This window comes from Mauremys reevesii, linkage group 1 (genome assembly GCF_016161935.1).
Source record: "Mauremys reevesii isolate NIE-2019 linkage group 1, ASM1616193v1, whole genome shotgun sequence".
NCBI lineage: Eukaryota > Metazoa > Chordata > Testudines > Geoemydidae > Mauremys > Mauremys reevesii.
Window position 1 is genome coordinate 186,702,045 of NC_052623.1, and position 14,796 is coordinate 186,716,840.

Consider the following 14,796-nt stretch of genomic DNA (forward strand, 5'->3'; position numbering starts at 1 on the left):
ATTTGGTAGCTGAAGTGTTTAATTGTAATTAAATTTACTCATTTTTTGAAGTTTTAGGTCTGGTGTCTAATGTTGTTATTCTCAAGCTTTCAAATACCTTTAGCACATACAATTTGATATTAGTGTAGCAGATTTTGCTAGATTATATTGTTACACACAGTCTTCCAAGTTCAAGTTTTTAGTCTTTGAAGAAATGCTGTACTCTTGTTAGTTTGTATATACAGGAGGGCTTTGAGAGAAGGTGCAGCGAACAGTGAGAAGGTTTGCTATCTGCTAGCAAGAGCTCTCAATTGAGTTGTTTCCTGGGAACTGAGCATTTGTGGAATGGCTCAGATTTCTGGAAGAGGCAGTTTCCTGCATATTGTTTGTGACCTCATCTGTTCCAGACTGGTGTATTTGTGTAAATAAATTAAGTTACACTTAGAATACATCCATGTTACTGATTTCTACTTCACTGAGAAGCCTCAGAATCTTGCTGCTGCTCAGGAGAGGGGTGACAATAGAAAGAGGCAAAAGAAAGGTGTAACAATATAAAATTAATAAGTTCTTGCATAGACTACCATAACGTTAATATTTATACTAACTGTTTATATTTACTTCAGAGGAGTAGCCGTTACAAACTATTCATTAAATTCTGACATGGATTATTTCAACATATCAGAAGTCTTTTGTTTAAAAAAATTTGGTTGGCTCTTATGAAGAGCCAAGATGACTGCTTGGAAGCTACACTGGCCAGGCACTTTATTCAGTGGCTTATCGCAGACGCCCAATGGCAGTCAGGTTCTTCTCCAATTTTTCTGAAGGATAATATTTTTAATAAAATACAAATGCCAAAAAGTATTAAAGTATTGAGATAAGATGATAGTGACCCCAGAGTTTAGACATTCTCTTAAGGGAAAAAGGAAATGTACATAAGAAAATTCACATTAGACATTTTAATCTATACTATTCTATCAACAACTTTGGGAGAAGTCTGAGGAGAGGGCTTTTTTATTATTTAAGTATGGACATATTATTTAGTATTTGTATTATGGTAGCTCCTAGAGGGTCCAACTGATCATGGAGCACCATTGTATTAGGCACTGTATTAGGCATATATAATGAGAAACGGGCCCTGCCACCAAAGAGCTTATGATCTAAAAATGAACTGGGCAAATAAAAGATGGCAGAGAGAACAGAGGCACAGAAAACTTTAGGCCTTGATCCTGCAACCTAATTTGTACAGGTAAACAGGTAAATGAGGCTGCATCAGGCGGCTGCCAATGCAAAATCAGTTGCAGTATCAGGGACTTTGCTTTGTACCACTTTTCATTGTTTTAATTGGAAACCATTATGATCACATGTACATGACTAATAATTTGAAAGACTGTTTTGTTATTTGACATTGTTGCTTTGGTTATACTTGGGACCATGGGAGCTGGCCCCCTGGGCACATGCCAATTCCTTAATCCCATCCTGCCAGTGGGTTGCATCAACCTCCTGAAGGAGAGCCAACCCTGAGAAAACCAGCAAAACATGTATTTTGAACATCTGCATAATGTGTTGAGTGGCATCTCATTTTTGAACAGCTTTGGCTTGTGATCAGAGCTTAATACAGTAGTATTACAAATTAAAGCTATTTTCCTTTGAGTTGATTAATAGAAGGTACCCTGATTTCCATGCTGTCTCTAGTAATTAGGTTCATCATAGGGATGGTACACATGCTATCATGGTACCTGTAGTGTCATGGAATATTAACTTTATGCTGTCTAAGTTTATGGGTCCCTCTTTGGTGCAGGGACATCAACAGATTAAATTGCCATCTCCAGAAAAACTACACCAAAATAGCTGTTTTCACATATTTTGTATTGTTATTTCTCAGCTGAACAGATACTCAGGGGTCAGATTAGAGTTCATTCAACCAGAAATTTTGCAGAGATGATAGCTAGCCTCAGGATACTCTTTCAAATTGAGATTTGCGGAGTAGCCACTTGGACTTCATTTGACACTTCTGCAAACTGTTATTGCTTCAACGTTGTTTCACAGAGGGAAATAAAATGTGTATTGACTATGTTACAAAGGTGGATGCCCAGATTTTCCCCTTCTCTTAACCTTTTTTAAATATTATCTCTACCATGCATGTATTGCTGCTTTTACTATTGCTGCTTGTACCACCATTCTGAAAAGTATGTGGCTATTTATTTGTCTGTTCATTTTTTCTGCCTTTTCACCTTTTTCTCAGTCTTTCAGATTTAAGGGTACATTACTCTCCCACCAGAAAAAAAAATGTTAGCTGTTTCTCTATTGGTCCCTGCTGTTTTCCATTCTCTGCTACGGTGAACATTTTTGTTTTGTTTTATTTTTTAAATACTGCTTCTCTTATAGCAATCTCAGTAGATGAGTAAAGCAACACAACTTCAGAAAGAAAAAGAACCCACACCTATGGTATAAACTACAGTTTACCAAGTTTACATTTGTTATAATAATGAATATTAATACATGGGAATAAATAGTGATACTTATCTTTGTATTCTTGATATTTTAAAGTCAGCTTCTTTAATTAAAGGACAGAACAAAAGGCTTACATAATTACAAAATCAATGATACCAGAGATGAGTGGCTATTTCGCATATGTAGCAATGCCCGGTTATGCAGGTGCACTATGGGCATTGGGTAGTACCTGTGATATGATGTGGCTGATGACACTACAGGGCACAGTATTACCTGCTGTCACCAGGGTTTCTGAGTTGGGCTGCATCTATTTCAATGAGAGCTGGCATGAGTATGTGGAATCCCTGTCAGGGATGGTCTAGATATAATTGGACCTGTCTCAGTGTGGGGTTATGGATTAGATGACCTCTTCAGGTCCCTTCCATCCCTACATTGCTGTGATTCTGTGTTAAATATCAGGCACTACCTGTGGTACAACTATAAACTACAAAAGAAAATCTTGGATAGTCTGTAGGGAATTTAATTTCTGTTATCACTGAACTCTTTGTACATATATAATATAAAAGTATTTGTATGTATATATTAATGCAAGACTTTTACAGTGAAACAGCATTAATACCTGGCAAGTATGAAGAGGTTGACTTCAGAGGCTTTCTGTTGGATAGCTAATTACTACTTTCATCAATGTGAACATTAAGGGAAGTAGTTAATGTTCTAAATATGTAGGATAGTCAGAAGTAACAGGCAAAACAAGTACTGTTGTGGAATTTTCAGTTTTGCTTGAATTTGTTCTTGACATAGCAACAACTCTCCTATGTAACTGAGTCATCATTTTTTTGGTCAAATCTCTAAGAGCAGAAACAAGGGGAATCATATACTTTATCCATGTTACTGAGAGAGGTTTTGGTATCTGGGTTGTTAAGTAGCAAATGAAAACAAGTACTGCATCATTAACACTAATTGTAGTGGGTTTTTTTCAGTTTATAAAATGAAATTATTTTAAAATCTATCACAATAATACCTGAGCATCTTTCATGTAAAATTAATAGCAATAGTGAAGTCCCTTGTGGACTTTGTGGTGTCTCAATCCCTTCTTTCTTTCCAGGGTAAAAACTCTGCTTGGGTAGAAGAGTTTTTGATTTTGTTTGTTTAAGATTTCTTTTTTCTTTCTTTTGAATGAGGGCTTGGTTATGGGGAGTTGGGTAGGAAGGGCTGTCAATATTGAGTGTCATTTTTAAAAAGGACTTCTTGAAGAGGAAGGTTTTTCAGTGTTTCCTCAACACTGTCAGACTGGACTTGCCTGATGTTTTCTGACTATTTGGACAGAGGGTTGACTACTTGATTTTGTTACAGAAAATAATGCAAAGCATCAACAGAAAAGGTGAATTAACATGCCAAATTAAAAAGAGAAAAAAGGCATAATCTCAGTGTTACTAAATGTGCTATGGTGTATCACGTTTGTGGTGTATGTGTGGGATTGAATAGCATCTAATTTGTTAGATAAATGATAAATATTTTTGTGTTGTTGCGACCAAATGCACCCCTGTGTTCACATCCTACTCACTATTGTAATAACCTTTGTACAAAATATGCCTTGTGCGGTATCATTTGAAAACTAATAACTCACTAGTCAATAATATCATGGTGAAATGCATGTAACAACATTTCATGTAAAGTTATTACCATAATCTGAAGTTATGACTGAAATGTGTTTACCAGACATGTCTGGGGAGTGGGTAAACCAGTTCCTCAAAGACAAAGGACAAGCTGATGCCTGTAGTCAGGTGTTATCAAAGTTGATTGGCAATAAGAGGTGAACTGGTGATTCTTTGACAGTGAAGGGTGGCAGGAACAGATTGATTTTCATTTTAACAAACAACAACATAGAACCTCTTTCACCATGCGATCCCATGTCTCCATCCTCACAGCTGGAAAGAATTTTATCTAGAGTAACCCTCAGAATAATGTATTTTCAAATGATGACTGGGCTAAAACATCCCAAGTATTGTCTTTCTCTCTTGCTTGCTCTTTCACCTCAGAAGACAAAGAAACTAGCCCGTATGGGGGAGGTCCTGACTTGAGAATTCGGTCAGCTATGTTGATGGGAATCTGTCATAAGAATTTTACCTGGAACCAAGTCTAGTTTAAGTTCAGCCATTAGAATGCATTTTATCTTTATTTCTTTTGAAACTATTTCTGACTTTAATATCTTGTGCTTGTACTCACTTAAAAGCTATCTCTTTGTAGTTAAATAAACTTCTTGTATCCTTTACTCAAAACGAATCCAGTATAGTGTTTTAACTGAAATGTTTGATAACTCCAGTTCAAGTAGCAAATGGTTGTACATTTACACCTTACAGGAGCAACAGCTCTCCAGTATCTGGACAATCCAGAACACATGTTTTTGGAGGAAAATCCAGGGGTGGGAGTGTTGGGGTCACCCAGCAAGTGGTGGTACCCAAGGTTGGTGGCAGCCAGAGTGTGACTGGAGTGTGCTGGCACGCTGCAGCTATACACATACACTCAGTGTGTAACCTGCATGCTGTTTGTGAGGGGCCTGGGTTGGGAGCTACAGCAGCAAAATATTGGTAGGCACCCAAGGTTGCAGGGCAGACAGTGACACAGCCCCTCACTAGTCTGGATTACACCCAGAATGTGTCCGTGATGCTTCTGTGTTTTGCTAAAATACAGTATAACTTGCTTATATTTGGAGAGGTGGGACAAAAAATTAAATGGCTTGAATAAAGATACATTAGCTTTCTGTTTTGAGGTAACCTGGGAGAAATGTAGTATCACATTCCATAAGGTACTCCTAAATGCAGTTTCCAGCTAGCACATTTTCTTGTATAACAATTTTACTTCCCTTAGATTTCACCGTATTCCTTGGTGTTGTCCATTGTTTCTTTCAAACAGTGTTGAATGCCCTCTTAGGACACTTCAATTGTTTTAAATGATTCAGTGTGACAGGACCATCTCATGACAGGGATTTTTGGTGTAGGATTGTGTCATCTTCACTCTTGGTAAGACTGTTGAACAGAAGCTGCCATTGCCTGGGCCATGCTGAAAAAAACAACACACACACAAGTTTCTGAACAAATCTGAAAATGTTTACGGCTTCCATGCAAGAATCAATGCTTCAAGGTCCAACTAAGTTCAGAGAACGAGCGGTGCATGGCCTTACATAACTAGTGGGTTAAGTCTTCTGATCTGAACTTGAAGACCTTCATACTTACCAGACATGTTCCTTGCATTATCACAGATGATCTCTGCAGTTTTCAATAGCAATGTCATTTTTGTTCAATAAAGACTTCCTGGTCTGGAAGAGTGACTTGCCTATGTGGCATTCAATTGGTATAAACCCAATGAAACACTCGTAGATGGCACCATGTAAGAAGTATCATCAAACAACAGATAACTGATCAACATGAGCAATATCTGGAGTTGAATTTACTATCTAAGAGTAGTATTTCACATGTTTCACTTCAGTTGCTGTGAATTTCAATACCTTATGTCCCATTAGCTTAATGAAGTCATCACAGATTGTTTTTGAGAAGGGGATGTGTGACCTTTCACTTTGTTTCCATAGTGTTTCACTTAGAAATGGGTCAAATTTGGTGATGGCTTCAAGAATACTTAGACAATTTCCATTCTCAGACGAGCCAATAACTTATGCTAAATAGTAAACCACATTCAGTGAGAAGCTAATCTGTCACTGTCACAATATACCTTAGAATTTCTTTCCAGTAAGCAGTTTGCATTAGAAGGAGCTGTTGATGTGATTCTTGCCTTCTGAATCAGCTATCCATGAAGCCGTGGCTTTGCATTGTTCCACACTGTTTTCATTAGAACAGGACTTCTCCTCTGCCATCAGAAATGCCTGGGGGAGGAGAAGAGGGGGTTACCATGACCTTAAAATCTCCTCAGTATCAACTAGCAAAAGGTTCACTATTCTATGTCAGCATATGCTAACGGGCCTGACAAACTCACTGAACCCAACACATTGCCTGTGATAATGCTCTCCATTTGGTAGTTTTCATTCAAAAAGAAGAGGTAAGAGGTACCATTTCTGACATTTGCATTGTCACTCAGAAGTTATAAATTTGTCACTGTGATCCTGAAAATACAGTGGATCTTTCTTAATGCACTGGATGTGAAACTCTTCTGGTATCAAAGAAGGCCATTGACCTGGATCTTATTTGACACATATGGCAACTTTATCCTTTTCATCACTACTATTCTCTCCACCTTCCTTATCGACAGGTGGTAGGAAAACTGGGTTATTGCTTTCATCATCACTTTTGTCCTGAATTTCAGGAATGCTTGCCTTTTCTTTTGCCCTCTCCTGAGGGAACAAGTTCATATATATATCTTTACTTTATCATTTTCTGGAAGATGATTCTGAAGAAATACCAGCAGAGAAACAGTAAGTTTGGAGAACTTGCTTACAATTCTCTCTCTCTCTTTCTAACTTACCTTTCCTTTTCACTGCTCCACTTAGAAACTGTTGACTGGACATCTTGTTGATATGAGATTAAAACAATACTAAAGTAGCACTGTGCAGTGCTGTCATTAGCTGTTGTCACCAGCAACTGAGTATGAAAAAAATTAGACTTCAACTGTGAAAGCTTAAGAACCAGGGACAAAATCAGTGTCAGGAGGGAGCACAAATTATTTTTTGTTTGTTCTTTTTTGTGTCCCCTCAACCCTCTTAATCCAGCATTGTTCCTTAGAGTATATTAGCAATATCTTTTATTCAACTACTCATAGAAGCCAAGAACTACACTTAAGTTGGGTCTGCAAAAATTATGTATGCTATTTGACATGTAAATAAGAACAAGCTGAGAAAGAGAGAGAGAACTTCAAACCTGTTGATCAATGAATGAATAAAGGAAAACAGAAGCAAAGCAAAACTTTACATTTTTGATGATGTGGTGGGTTTTTTTATTCTACTATAAAACAATTCAGCTTCTTGTACTTCCATACTTTGATAAATGAAATATAAGGTGACCTTTTACATGAAGAATAAACTTCAAAATTGCGTTAGTTCCATTCATTGGTCTTTTTTGTTACAATTTCTGTATGTACTGTATCTAATTATTATGACTTGTTAGGTTTGTAATTTAAGTAACCTCTGAAAACATACCAAGTGCAGGTCTGAAACACATTTCTTTATTATTGTTTTTCAGAGATATGGCTAGTACTATATATAAGTTTTGAAGTTAGACCATTGTGGTGGACTTTTAATTTCATAGAGAAGCCTCAGAGAATACAAATGTATATCATATAGGGACAGTAATTTACAGTGCTGTGCAAATGAACACTTGTACTGCAATTAATATGTTAGTATATGTCATTCAAAGCATTATATTATTCTGTCCATAATTGTCAGCTATGTAGATTTTTGAAAAGAGCTATTAAGAGACATTAACATCTGCTGTCAGATTGAATTAACTGTGTCTGCTTGGAGTGGTTTAGTGAAATGCACCTTCCCCTCATGATAATGTCCTGTTTGGGTTTTTTTTCCTTCTCCAAGAAGTGACATTAAAGAATGTTTGTACTTATTTTATTACTGATCCTCACTTTTGGGGAAAAAGTGTCAGGCTTGGTCTACACTACAGAGTTACAGTGACATGAGGCAGGTTATGTCAGTGTCTGCACTACAGTCTTGCTCCCACCAGTGTAAATGCCTCACCCCTGCGATGGAGACACTTGCTTGGGTAAGGCTTGTACCTGAAAATAGGAGGAGAAAAGAGATGGTCAGCCAAGCGGGCCCAAAAGCTGGAACATTCATGTAAAAATAATCAAACTAAATTGATTGATTGTTTATTCGTCTTGACATTCACTCTTTAAAAAATTGTAGTTTTGGGTGGAAACACATTTCGACCCTGATTGTTTGAGAAGTTTGTAGCCAACAATAGGTTGCTGAGAAGCCATTGCAGTTAATAAGATACATTTATATGTCTGTTGTTCTTTTCATGTATTCTGTTCCTTGTAACTCACATGATTCTGTGACCTTCACTGGTATATAATGGTGAACCAGAATACTTATGTATCAGAGGGGTAGCTGTGTTAGTCTGGATCTGTAACAAGTGACAGAGTCCTATGGCACCTTATAGACTAACAGACATATTGGAGCATAAGCTTTCATGGATGAATACCCACTCTGATTAAGTGGGTATTCACCCACGAAAGCTCATGCTCCAATATGTCTGGTAGTCTATAACGTGCCACAGGACTCTTTGTCACTTTTTACCTAATACTTATGTGTCACAGTGTATGTAATGTGCCTTATAGCCTTCTGACAAGCCAACAAACATATAGCTTACCAGATGTAATGTTGAATTAGTAGTTAACCCAGTGGTGGCCAAAGGAAAGTGCAGTTTTTCTGTCAATTCTGTGAAACTCCTCTCTGCATGAACTGCAATGCATAATGGGTTATAAAGCAAATTTCTTACAAAGAACACAAATCCCTCCCTGCAGGGATTACACTGCCTGTAGTCTCCCATATAATACACCATAATTGAAAGGCAGCCTTAGTCAAATTTTCCTCCAAATTATTGTTTGTTTCATATAGAACCATGCTTCCTGAATGTGAAGTATTCATGCGTCACGTATGCACGTTTTCAGAGAATCAGAAAATTCAAGTTATTTTCTCACCTTTTTTTCCCCCCAAGTCCCAAATACGTTGTCACAAAGTTACTGCTTAATCACCAACTTTTATATCTGTAGGTTGTTTGCTGTAGTACACTGGATTCTAATGTAGTCTAAAAACAACAGTAATAGGAAAAAAATAGGCACTGCAAATTAGAGGAAGGAAATGGAACATCAAATGTATACATTTTCAGTAAAATATGAGTTTAAAAGCAAGAAAAAGACCTTTTATCATGAATTCATGTACAGCAGAATTGTATATGTAATTGAGACATGGGCTAAGTAATGCAGCATAATATGGCACTATAAACCAAAATGTGAGTTGTTATACTTGAGTGCAAATTACACAAGTATCTAAAAAATAGATGCATTACATGACTGTTTTGTAAATATTATCCTGAAGTGGGTGAGATGGACTTACACTTTAGAACTTTAGGATGTTTATGATGGTAATGGACATTTCGGTAGTGTGACAAAGTCCCTCTTCTACCTTGGTGGGTCCTGCGCTTCTTGGCGGATTTGCTCACCTCAGTGATCTTCCCCTCTGGTGGAACCCACAGTCTGGATCAACAACTCCTGTGTCTGATCAGGAGTTGGGAGGTTTGGGGGGAACCCGGGCCCACCCTCTACTCCGGGTTCCAGCCCAGGGCCCTGTGGATTGCAGCTGTCTATAGTGCCTCCTGTAACAGCTGCATGACAGCTACAACTCCCTGGGCTACTTCCCCATGGCCTCCTCCAAACACCTTCTTTATCCTCACCACAGGTTCTTCCTCCTGGTGTCTGATAATGCTTGATGGTATGATAATTCCTCACTCCTCCAGCAGCACACCCTCTCAGTCTCAGCTCCTTGTGCCTCTTGCTCCCAGCTCCTCACACGCACTTCTCTCCTCTGGCTCCTTCTCCCTAGACTGGAGTGAGCTCCCCTTTTTATACCAGGTGCCTTGATTAGCCTGTCCTGATTGGCTGCAGGCGCTCCAATCAATGTAGCTCTCTCCGGTGCCTTCTAGAAAGTTCTTAATTGGCCCCAGGTGCCTTGATTAGCCTGGAGCAACTGCCATTTTGGTTCCCATGGTACTAGGGATTTGCTTAGCCTGGAGCTAACATACCTGCTCCTCAGTACTTTCCTGTAGCCATCCGGCCTTGCTCCATCACATAAGCTACTGTTCAGACTGGATACTTCCAGGCAAAGGTAGCCAATAGTAGATCTTTGAGTGATTGCCCACACTGATTCCACTTTTGGTTCATATACTCCTAGTGTGTGAGATGGGATTATTTTGAATAGCAGTGTCTGTTGGGGCCATACCTGCACCCTGTTAGTCCTCACAACCACTGTGGTTGAGAGTGTAAGGAAAGAGGTGGCATCGGGTGCCTTTTATTTCCTTTTTATTGCCTGTGGCTGTGAGACAGAATCCTGCCATATATGTGTCTCTTCACCTACAGAGAGATTAGTTAGTTCATAGTTATTTAGATAAGCTTAGTTTAGTCGTTGGTAGTAAAATAAATAGATACATTTTAAAAAAATTAGGTTTAGGGTATTGATATAGTTTTTCTACTCCTCTCCCCCAATCCCTTTACAAGGGTTAGAACTTGTCATACAAAGGCCTAAAATGGCTGAAGAGAACCATTAAGCTGGTAGCTGTGCCCTCCTCTCTCTCTCTGCTCCCCTACCAGCTCTGTCCCTATTGGTCGGCTTGGAGTATCAAACCCATGCATTAGTTAACTGGCTTCCTCAGTAGTATCCAGTCCAAGATCACCCCCTATAAAAAACAACTAATCAAGCCAGCTCCAGTACACTATCAACTGTTGTGGAAAGAACAAGAGCTGAATGGAGATGACCTCTGCCCTGGATATTTCTTCTTCATCCCTTGCTGAGCAAGGAACCAACCCACTCTCTACAGCATCTTCAGATGAACTAAAAGTACTTCAAAGTCTGATGGGCAAGTTAGCAGATACTCTGGAATCCCTCTGGAAGTAACTCAAGAAAAGCAGCATAAGCTTTTAGGTATTTTGCAACCCTCAGCATCAGATAGAACATCACCAATCAATGAGAGTTTTTTGGAACCAGCGAAGTCTATATGGCACATTTCCCAGTTCATCCCTGCCATCTCCAAGTGTGCATACAGGAGATACTGAGTGCCCCCTAAGGAATTTGAATATTTTTCCAGCATCCTGTCTCAGGGACTTCAGTATCCAGGGTCTCTAGGAGAGAGAGAGAAGCAATAGAGCAGATCTGATTCCATAAAAAATATCGAAAGAAGCTGGCTCATTTTTGACAAGAAAAATTTACTCCTTGGCAAATGTTCAAATAAGTCACCAGTTATCCAGTGCTTCTTGTGACTTCCTGTTGTGGGACAGATTCTTCATGATAGACAAGCTCCCTGATGGCTGTGGGTGGGAGGCCTCTGGGCTCCAGCGGGGGAAAGGGGTGGGAGGGGCAGGACCGCAGGCAGAAGAGGCGGGCCTGGAGCTAGCCTCTCCAAGCCAGCGGTTTACCCGCTGCCCATTAGTGCCACTAACTTAATTTTGACCCTGTGGTTCCCCCCTCTCCTATCATGGGAGAGGTTGGGAGACCAAACCTGAATGGATACACTGCGCAGTGAGGTGCATACATCCCCAAAAAGTGTACAAATCTCTACCGGGGTGGCCAGCGCTCCTCCACAGTGCTATCATGAGGCCAGATGCTGCACCGGAAGCCCACTCTGCCTCGCCTTGTTGCCGCATCCTGTGTCCCCACTCAGAGTTGGGGAATGACACTGCACAAGGCTGAGTGACACTGACACAGGCAAGGCTGAAAAGCAGGGGTTGAATATGGACTCAGTGGTGTGGTGCTGGGGCCAGATGCTGCACCCAGAATGGTTCCTTGTACAAGGGGCACACCCCTGTGTGCAGGGTAGGATTAGTGACTTACCTTGCATACAACTTTGGAGTCATGTTGAAGAACAGAGCTGTCATAGATGTAATATACATGCTTACCATTTCTTTCTCTAGTCCCCAACCACCCCCCCAGATAAATAACAACAAAAACAACTGCCCAATAATATCTGAGGTATAAACAGGCCTTCTAGTCCACCACTACAAGTCAGGTTGATTATTTAGTGAACAAGTGGTCAGACATCATTGGCTAGATCAGTTCCTTTTTAGGGGCACAAAGTAGGGAAAAGTAAATAACGAAGATAAAAAAGCAGAAACCTTAGAGCAGTGGTTCTCAAACTAGGGCCGCCGCTTATTCAGGGAAAGCCCCTGGTGGGCCAGGGTGGTTTGTTTACCTGCCATGTCCACAGGTTCGGCCGATCACGGCTCCCACTGGCTGCGGTTTGCCGTTCCAGGCCAATGGGGGCTGCGAGAAGGGCGGCCAGCACATCCCTCGGCCTGCACTGCTTCCCGCAGCCCCCATTGGCCTGGAGCGATGTACCGCGGCCAGTGGGAGCCACGATCAACCGAACCTGGGGATGCAGCAGGTAAACAAACCACCGCGGCCTGCCAAGGGCTTTCCCTGAACAAGTGCGGCCCTAGTTTGAGAATCACTGCCTTAGAGAAAAGAATGAACAACTTTTACGAATAAACTCTCTTCCAAACCCACCATAAAACACAGTTAGTATCTCCATATAGTGGAAAGGACTCAGTAATGAAATACATACAGGTGCAATTATGAACATATTTCTCAAACATTTATTTGCTTTTCTGTTCACTAGTTACAGTATCCATCAAAAGGAAGATATTTGGGGAGACTTGTCAAGGTTGCATCACATAGAAGAGGGTAAGAATTCACAGAAGCCTGTCAGCTACTATCTTCTACAACATACTTCATTATGATCAGAGCATTTATTCATTTTCCCAGTCCTTCCCCAAACTGACTCAGTAATTATTCTCAACCTTGTTCTGAAAGCGGGAAGGAAATGTATTACATTTATGTCTGCTTTCGTATAGTGCAGTTTAGTACTTCTGTAAACTATCTACTGAAAACTGCACCCCCCAAAGTCTATAGGTCTTCCAGTAACTTATTTAGTGGGGGAGGAAGCAGAAGAGTAGTGGTTGCTTTATTATGCAATCATTATGTTTAGTATCAATGAATTGTTTTCCCTCCCATTGTAATTCAGCATTGTTATATCAGGTTCCTAAGTTTTCTTTGCTGGACAGTTCCCCGGTGATACTGTTGGATGAAAAATAGCAGAGGAATATGATTACATTTGGCTAGAGTTTGTACTAAATTTTGTGTAGTTATGATGTGAATGGGGTTTTTTTCTATTGTTAAAATATGTACTATGTGAGTAAAAGTAATACTTGCAATATTTAGACACTTTATTAATAAATACATAACTTTGTAAATGCACTTATTGAATAAATCATCTTATTTTATTGGAATCTTGCAGACGCAATGTGTAGCTCTGGCCTAGTTCTTTATTATGCAGTATATGTTGATTTGATTAAATGTTATCCTACTATATTATGTAGCCTTCTATTTAATCAGTTACTCAAAATATCTTGAGGACTTGACTGAAAAGTTATTCATTTTATTATATATTATGCTTATAATTTTTGAAATTATTTTGAGTTCTGAAATTATAAATATTTATACATAATAAATATTTGTTTTCAAATGATGAAGGAATATGATAGGACAGTAAAATACACAGACCTTATGTCTCCTGCTACAATGAGTGAAGCTTAGCTGGAAAAAACCAAAGACCACCTGTTACATCGCTGGCTGAGTTCCCCCCTTGTGGTTGGTGTCACAGATCCACAGGACCGGTGCTACACCCCTGGCTTTGCAATAGTCCCTTGGAGGTACCCCTTCAGTGTGTCTGACTCCAAAAGGGTCTCACTCTTCCAGCACAGGGTAGGCCCCACAGCCTCGCCTCAGACTGAACCTCTGGGGCTTGACATTCCTGCTTCACAGCATGAGTTAGGCTCCTGGTAGAGATTTGTACACTCTTCAGGGATTAATGCATGCATCTCATCAAGCATTTGCAGCGACACACAAACTGCATTGTCATGCAGTGGTGTTTATTAGTCAACTAGAACACAGCATAGGAAGTCCTTAGGTTAGCACAAAGAAAAGAAAGTTTAAAGCATAATCCAGGTCCCTTCTGGTTAGTCCAAAGCCCAGCTAAGCTGTAGTGAACCCTGTCTTTCTCAGTCTGACCTCTTTGCTCAGTACCCAGGTGAGAGTCCTGACTCCTTCCAGCAGCCAATTCTTACCCCCCCTTAATAAAGAAATAACTTTTTTAATTCACTTATTGCATACATTATCATAGTTTATTAGAATCTTGTGGACCCAACATATAATTCTCGCCTACTTCTTTATTATGCAGTATATCTTGATTTGATGAAATGGTATCCTACTATATTATGACCTCGGTTCTTGAGCTGGGAAATGTTGCTCAGCTTCCCTGCTGAGAAATGGGAAAATCCATCTCCCTGTGGGTTGTTGGTTAGTAGGTGTCAATATCTTGGTGACTGGATTTGCTATCGTCTTCCCAGGTTCTCTCTTGACATGGGCTCTGCCTTGGCCTGCCCTTTTTAATGACCCATTCCAACTCAGGCAGCTAAGTGACAGTCCTATCTATGTCTCTTAGCCTTCACTGAGAGCAAACAATCCTTTACTACCCACTAGGTAACAATTCAGCTTACAGGGGAAATGGAAGCACACATTGGTTTCATAAAAAATTACAGAAAATTCTCACTTCATCAAGGTTGGTCAGCAGGCTGCGATAG

At 39.8% G+C, this 14,796-nt stretch overlaps 1 protein-coding gene across 5 annotated transcripts in view; it reads left to right on the forward strand.

The window, feature by feature from the left end:
• Positions 1-14,796, forward strand: part of CADM2 (cell adhesion molecule 2) — a 1,013,511-nt gene that overhangs the window by 304,097 nt on the left and 694,618 nt on the right. The window lies entirely within an intron of this gene.